We start from the raw sequence: 8,521 nt of genomic DNA on the forward strand, positions 1-8,521 counted from the left end.
GCCGTGACATTATCGGGGATAGTGTTCTTGAAGGCTTGTAGTCCATCTTTGTGTGGAATGTTGGTGTAGAGGGCTTCTACATCCATAGTGGCCAGGATGGTGTTATCAGGAAGATCACCGACGGATTGTAGTTTCCTCAGGAAGTCAGTGGTGTCTCGAAGGTAGCTGGGAGTGCTGGTAGCGTAGGGCCTGAGGTGGGAGTCTACATAGCCAGACAATCCTGCTGTCAGGATGCCAGTGCCTGAGATGATGGGGCGCCCAGGATTTCCAGGTTTATGGATCTTGGGTAGTAGATAGAATATCCCAGGTCGGGGTTCCAGGGGTGTGTCTGTGCGGATTTGATCTTGTGCTTTTTCAGGAAGTTTCTTGAGCAAATGCTGTAGTTGCTTTTGGTAACTCTCAGTGGGATCAGAGGGTAATGGCTTGTAGAAAGTGGTGTTGGAGAGCTGCCGAGCAGCCTCTTGTTCATATTCCGACCTATTCATGATGACAACAGCACCTCCTTTGTCAGCCTTTTTGATTATGATGTCAGAGTTGTTTCTGAGGCTGTGGATGGCATTGTGTTCTGCACGGCTGAGGTTATGGGGCAAGTGATGCTGCTTTTCCACAATTTCAGCCCGTGCACGTCGGCGGAAGCACTCTATGCAGAAGTCCAGTCTGCTGTTTCGACCTTCAGGAGGAGTCCACCTAGAATCCTTCTTTTTGTAATGTTGGTAGGGAGGCCTCTGTGGATTAGTATGTTGTTCAGAGGTATTTTGGAAATATTCCTTGAGTCGGAGACGTCGAAAATAGGATTCTAGGTCACCACAGAACTGTATCATGTTCGTGGGGGTGGAGGGGCAGAAGGAGAGGCCCCGAGATAGGACAGCTGCTTCTGCTGGGCTGAGAGTATAGTTGGATAGGTTAACAATATTGCTGGGTGGGTTGAGGGGACCATTGCTGTGACCCCTTGTAGCATGTAGTAGTTTAGAAAGTTTAGTGTCCTTTTTCTTTTGTAGAGAAGCAAAGTGTGCGTTGTAAATGGCTTGTCTAGTTTTAGTAAATTCCAGCCACGAGGAAGTTTGTGTGGAAGGTTGTTTTTTTATTAGAGTATCCATTTTTGAGAGCTCATTCTTAATCTTTCCCTGTTTGCTGTAGAGGATGTTGATCAGCCAGGAATTTAATAAAGAATTGATTATTTCAAATCCCTCAAACTCTGGGATAGTGGATCTTTTAGTTGTTTGCTCAGGCACAGTTTGTGACGGGGAAAAAGAGAGTTTTTCTCTTCTTAATTATGCAGGGTTTAACCACCATTACAAGAAATAAAAAGTGATTTTTGTTAGAAAAAAACCCTGCATTTTGCATAATCCTCAACTATTTAAATATTGCATCAGTTCTGCTTGAGGTTTTTGAGGTTTTTGTGTTAGAACTGCATTTTCACTAACACTGATTCCACAGTTGTTAGTACTGGTCTCTTTGTGCTGATGTTTCTTCACACCTCTTTTTAATGTTATAGCTTTTTGGGAGCTTTTTCAAATGTTTGGCCAGAATATTATTTCTGAGATGCAGTGACTGAGTAACTGACTTCCTCATGGAAGAGAGGAATTACCTCAAATATTCTCAAGTGTATTGTTAATGAGAATGTGTAGCTGAGTAAAAATATCATTTTATCTTCTCTATAGAAAATTGCACTCTGATACTGCAATTTGCATAGCAATTTCACTATAATGTTTAGAATTGTGCTCATTTGTATTCAGAAATATCTACAGTACCTACATCAGTGGCATTCGCTTCACATCCCATTCTTGTATATGGCACAAATATGGCAATTAGATTCTAAACAGCAGAGGTCAGTAAAATGTCTTTTGCCGGGAAATCACAATGGATACTTGGAGAATTTGTAAAGCATTCCTTTGTATTATCATTTTCCATTGAAAATGAGTGTTTTCGGAATTTGTATAACCTATTTTTATGACTACGTCTGCCTTGCTTGTCTTCTGCTTACCTACATACTCATGCGTGGCTGTCAGCTATTTTAAGAGTCTCTTGGAATGTATAAGAGGTATAGTTCAAACAATTGTCAGAACCCCCTACTCTAGATAATATTTTGTCAAGTTGTCAGCCATTCTAAGATTGCTTGCTTTTTGACAGGCTAGCAGAAACAGCTACAGAATACACATACCATTCCTAATATATAGAAGTACTACAGGTATCTCTCAATCATGTAAACAAAAATTAACATACTGCATAATTATAAGATAAATAAGCACGGTAAATATAGTTGGTGATTTGTTTTGGACACATAGTGTATCAGTACTATTATTTGATAAAAAAGGGATTAAGAAAAGTTGCTGTAGGCTAAACTGCATGATATCAAGAAAGATGGCAAAGAAATGGCTATGCTTGGATTTCAAATTTTAAATAAACACCTTCTCCTTTTGGAGCTAGATCGAAGCAGTTACTTTTCTACACACAGTGATTCTGAAGCAAGAGTTGGTAATTCATGGACACTGCATCTGTAATAGTGATGAGGGAAGGAAATCCTAAGGGTGTTCACATGATTATCATCATTATTTACAGGTGCAAGTTATCTGCTCATTTTTTCTCTGGCTATCAGAGGTCTATTATGGAGAAGAACAGATAGATCAGAGAAGATGGACACTAAATGTACATATACATCTATTAACCTGACTTGTGCCTATTTATTAGAATTTGGGGGATTTTTGGATGCCTTGTTAGGCATCTCAAAAAAGAATCAGACCTGACGACTCACTTTTAAAACTAGCTATATAATTTTCAATCTTTGCCCATCACCAAGAAGTCTGATCAACTATGTTCTCCCTGATATATGATTAAAATATCAGACACATATCTGGATGCAGTGTTAAAGTTGCAAATTAAAAAGCTCAAACATCTTCAAATTAAAACTACGATTTTCACAGCAGAATTAATTTGGCCCCATATTGCACCTCCTGTATTTTATGGTATACAACAGAGAGTAAAACATTACAAGGGAAGACTTTCAAAATGGGTGCTTAATTAGGCTCCATATTTAGGCACTTGAATAACTGTCTGTTTTTGAAAGTGCTGAGCACTTAGGGGCTTCCACAGAATTCAGTGATACTGAGGGAAATGCGTGGGAGCTGGTGTCTGGTAAGCATTTTTGAAAATCAGGCCATTCATTTAGGTGTCTGGGGTAAACAGCTTTTTTTTTTTTTTTTTTTTTAAGAGTAGTTAAAGAGCCCCTTTGGTCAAAATCATCTCCAAACCCTACACCTGTGCAGTTTATCAGCCCCACCCCCTTCCCTGGAGGATGGGATGGGATGGGATGGGATGGGGAGGGCAGGAGCTTTCAGAAGGAGGAACTCAGGCCAGTGGAGCTAGCTTTCTGAGCCAAGCAGAGCTAGATCCCAAGGTTTTCAGACTGGGTTATGAGCTGGATAATACCATCAGCCTCTGAGGTAAGAAGGTGGCCTGGTTGGTTTCTTTTGCCATGCAAGAGGGGGTGTGAGCTGAGATTTTCTGTGGGGTCTGAAAGACTTCCCCCCCCCCCTTTATGTGAGGGAAGGACCATTGCCCTTTGCAGGCTGTGGAACAATTTTCCCTTATGTCTGGATTCTTGTATGCCCTGGGTAAGGGGGTGGACTTGCAAAGAGGTACCTCTGGAGAGCTATACACCAGGACCACAAAACAGGACTGCTGTTGCTTGGGGAATGAGGCACAAAATAAGAAAAGCACCTGATTTCACCCAAAATGGGGGAACCTCAAGATGTAGTTTTTGACAAGGTGTCTAAATATGGATTTAGGAGCCTAACTTTTTTAAAAAAAAATCTTGACCAAGGCTACTGTATAAGATTATATTCTAAGTCAATCATAAAGTTTTGGTATTCCTACTGCAATAAAATAGGGAACGTAATGAATCATCAACCTTGATACTGCAGAATAAATAAAATTTTGATCCATAATTTCAGAGGCTTCTCTGGCCTTCAGGTGTTTGTGTGAACACTTTCAAGCATATGTGCAAGTGTCTGATTCTCTCAAGACTACACAGAATTTATATTTTTTTTTTTCAGAAATGGCATTATTACTTCATTGAAATTCCATTGCTTCAGAACACTAATGATAGTGTACACTGCTTTCATTTTTCCATGGACACAGAAAAAAAGTTGGATTTATTTTTCAGGCTAGAGAACTTTTTCAGATTAAGGAAGACCCCAAAAAAGAACAAATATAAAGTCTGCATGGAAAAATAACAATTATTCCTCTATCACTGCATTTGAACTGAACTATAAAGTGACAGATGCAGTACATATCTCTATATTTAAAGATACATTACACAGATAACTGGATGACAACATCTTTTTGTTATTAGCTGTCAAAATAAATCAATAAAATAATGCACACTATTGCTGAAAATATGGTCCACGTTGAATTAAAAGAAAAACTTTCACATTTTTTATAGAAGGATAACAATGGATTTTCAAAAATGTGATCCAACGCCAATATAGTGTGTGTATGCTTTTTTTTAAACAACAAAAAAACCCATAAACACACTTATTTCAGTATAAACATTCTTTGCCAAAAGAACATTTAGGTTGAAGCTTGTTCACAGAAAACCAGGAAAGCTTACACTTATGAAATCATATGATAAAATGTGGCCATAAAAGAGAACCACCCTGTTGTGCAGCTGCTATGTGTTCTTTGTAGCTGATGCTTAACATTTATGAACAGCTTTTCTTTTGGGGTGTATAACCAGACTCCTATTTTTTTTTAAAATGTAAGTTTGATGCTGCTTTTGCATCTTTATGTCACATACTGAGATTGACGTATCTTGCCACACAATTTTGAAAAGTAACCAAGAGTTGTTCCTGCACCATGGTTGTAGCACCATTTGCTTTCCTGCAGCAATATAACGCAACTGGCTATTTGTGTTGTTTTTTAAGGAGCATCTGTGGCACTGGAGTTAGCAGCAGAAGCCACAGCAGGTATCCCATGTAGAGCATTGCAGGCAGCAGGGGTGATCTTTGGCAAGAGGCAGACTCAAGCATTGCTGCTGACACAGATTGCCCATGAAGGTACCTTTTTTTATTTCCAGTTGACTTTTGTCAGCAGCTGAGAAAGTCCCACACACAGGGATAATGCTCTAAGGAAAAAGTAGCTTACTGTGAATAAGTTAGAGGTGGATCAGTGCCAACATACGGCTGCTTTTTGAGAACTGGGGTGCTATTATGATGGCATATAGGAGCCCAGCTTTACACTAAACATTTTCACAGAGATAGAGAGGAAGCCCAAGACAACAACAAAAAATAAAAAAGTAACTTGCTAGCAATCCTGGTTCTCTGAGACTGTGGGCTGTGCACTTTGATACTGTCCCAAGCCCAAGATACTACTGAGGTTTGGGAATCCTGTAGAAAAAGCAGAGCCTGTTTGGATCATATAGTCACCCCCTCATATTGTTAAATACTTGGAGATGAATTCTGGTGGTCCCTTAGTTCCTGCCTTTCTGCAGCTAGACATGAGCACAACAGCCATCACACAAAGAGCTTCTTGATTTCTCCTCTCCCCCACCAGGAAACTCTCATGAGCCTTTTAGTTTAAGCATTTTAGATAAACATTTAGAATGTTATACTAAGTTAGATACTTTTAGGTAGTTCAATATCATTGCATAGGTTGGAGGTCTGCACTATCTCCTTCTGCATTCTGAGAAACGGGATAAAATCCTGGGCTCATTGAAGTCGGGAGCGGGGGTTGCCATTGACTTCAATGGGTCCAGGTTTCACTTATTGTCTTTGAATGAGACACTTGTGCTCTTATTTTACGAGATAAAGCAATACCATTTCTTTGTTTATCATAGACTCTAGAGATAGAAAAGACCCATTAGTTCATCCAGTCCATGTGCCTGTTGTTCAAGAATCCTTCCCCATTGCGTATATGCAAGTGTTTTGCCCAGTGCAGTTCCTAAAGTGATGTAGTTTGTCATTTTTCTTGGTAACCCTGGACAAATGATCTCACCATAAGGACATTTTCTCTGATATTCATTGTTAGGAGTCTTAGTGATAATAATGTAGTATTCAGGCCTGTATATTTGCCTGAGATAGTCAAATGGGCAAACAAAACCCAAAATTCTTTTGATATTTTTATATTCTTACGAATATGTGTGACCAAACAGATGGGGTGAAAAGAGCTAAGAGACAGAGCTAAAGTGTTGCTGGGTAGAGTGGGCATTTAATAAACAAGTGTACACTTGAAGGACATTCCTGCCTCAACTCCTCTCCTGAGACGAGGTCAAGCAACCAGTCAGGAGGGGCAAGGGGGATGGGCAGGAAGGTATAAGAAACACTAAAAGACCAAAGAAATGCCTGTCTCTGAACTGAAGCCCAACCTCACTCCTTACCCCTCCCATGGGATACAAAAGCTCCCAAGACTCTCCAAAACAGAATATGACCATAAAGAGTAAGGGGTGGGACCAAGGGCATGCACTGCAGGTATAATTATGCCTGCTAAGGAAGGGAAAAGGGGGACACTGGGGAAAAAGACTCTGCCAGCATGCAGAGCTATGGGTATGCTCACCTGATTAACCCCAATAAACATTGCATTGCCTGCATTTAGGACCTCTGGTTTTCTGCTTTCTGTTTGTGTGTCAAGAACCAGGGGAAGGGTGAAGGGAAAATCCTTAAGACACATCTTAACATTTTCACTTAATTAGCACATACCCCTTTTATTAGCCTCAAAAATGCCATAGCCTTCTTGATACTTACACCTTTCAAATATGGGATGATAGTTGCCAGGATTATTTTATTTTTGAAGATTCAGTTGGTTTTCTTTCTCCAGTCTCTTTTGAAACTAGTTTTCCATAACTTGGTGTCATAAATATAAAGGGAAGGGTAACCACCTTTCTGTATACAGTGCTATAAAATCCCTCCTGGCCAGAGGCAACATCCTGTTACCTGTAAAGGGTTAAGAAGCTCAGCTAACCTGGCTGGTACCTGACCCAAAGGACCAAAAAGGGGACAAGATAGTTTTAAATCTTAGGGGGGTGGGGCGGGGAGGCTTTTGTTTGTGCTCTTTGTTTACGTGGTTGTCCTCTCTTGGGACTGAGAAAGGCCAGACAGAAATCCATCTTCTCCAACTCATCCTAATCCAAGTCTCCAATATTGTAACTGGTATAGGTAAGCCAGGCAAGGCAGATTAGTTTATCTTGTTTTATGTGGATTTTCCCTGTGTTAAGAGGGAGGTTTATTCCTGTTTTCTGTAACTTTGAGGTTTGACCAGAGGGGGATCCTCTGTGTTTTGAATCTGAATAACCTGCAAAGTATTTTCCAGAGATGATTTTTACCTTTCTTTCTTCTTTTTTTTTTTTAAATAAAATCCTTCTTTTAAGAACCTGACTGATTTTTTCCATTGTTCCAAGATCCAGGGGTTTGGGTCTTTGATGATTTTTGTAGTCAATTGGTTAGGATGTTATTCTCAAGCCTCCCCAGGAAAGGGAGTGTGTAGGGCTTGGGGGATATTTTGGGGGGAAGACGTCTCCAAGTGGTCTCTTTCCCTGTTCTTTGTTTAAAACGCTTGGTGGTGGCAGCATAGGGTTCAAGGACAAGGCAAAGTTTGTACCTTGAGGAAGTTTTAACCTAAGCTGGTAAGAAAAACCTTAGGGGGTCTTTCATGCGGGTCCCCACATCTGTCCCCTAGAGTTCGGAATGGGGAAGGAACCCTGACACTTGGTATACAAATCATCCAAATTATGTTTTTCTCTTGAACAGCCAGTGTTCCAAGTAAGTCTTTGCCTATTCTTTATCAGTCACTGTTTTACAGTTTGTTTGACAGTATTATTTCTGTGGGCATGGTTACACTAGAAACTTCAAAGCGCTGCTGCAGGAGCGCTCCTGCAGCAGCGCTTTCAAGTGCGAGTGTGGTCACGTGCGAGCGTTGGGAGAGAGCTCTCCCAGCGCTCCTGGTAATCCACCTCCACAAGGGGGATCAGCTCTGAGTGCTAGGAGCACAGCTCCAAACGCTCAGAACCTGTCCACACTAGCGCTTTAAAGTGCTCAGACTTGCTGCGCTCAGTGGGGTGATTTTTTTCACTCCCCTGAGCCAGGAAGTTAGAGCGCTATAAAATGTAAGTGTAGCCAAGCCCTGAGTCTGGAGTTAGGAGAATAAGACATAAACTTGTGTTACTGATGTAAACCTGTTAAGTGTAAGCCATTAAGGATGCTTCAGAATCAATGAACTGTGAATGGGTTGGTTTACCTGCAAACCTTCCTATGTACCTGTCTTCCAGATACTATGTAGTGGGGCAGTTACCCCACTCCTGTGAAAGGCTAGGCTGATTGGGGAAGCAGCCAGAGCTGGGGCCACACCCCAATCAGACCACAGCTGGCCCTATAAAAGGGCTGTGAGCCAGGAGCTGAGTCAGTCTCTCCTTCTCTCTGGAGAGAAGGACCTGGCTGCCTGGGAGAGAAGGGTACCTAAGGTACAGTAGTGCTGGGGAAAGGCAAGAGGAGCTGGGGAGCTCCATCCTGGTAACTCCCCAGGCTACAGTCCT

The sequence above is a fragment of the Natator depressus genome, chromosome 4, assembly GCF_965152275.1.
Source record: "Natator depressus isolate rNatDep1 chromosome 4, rNatDep2.hap1, whole genome shotgun sequence".
In the NCBI taxonomy this organism is placed as follows: Eukaryota; Metazoa; Chordata; order Testudines; family Cheloniidae; genus Natator; species Natator depressus.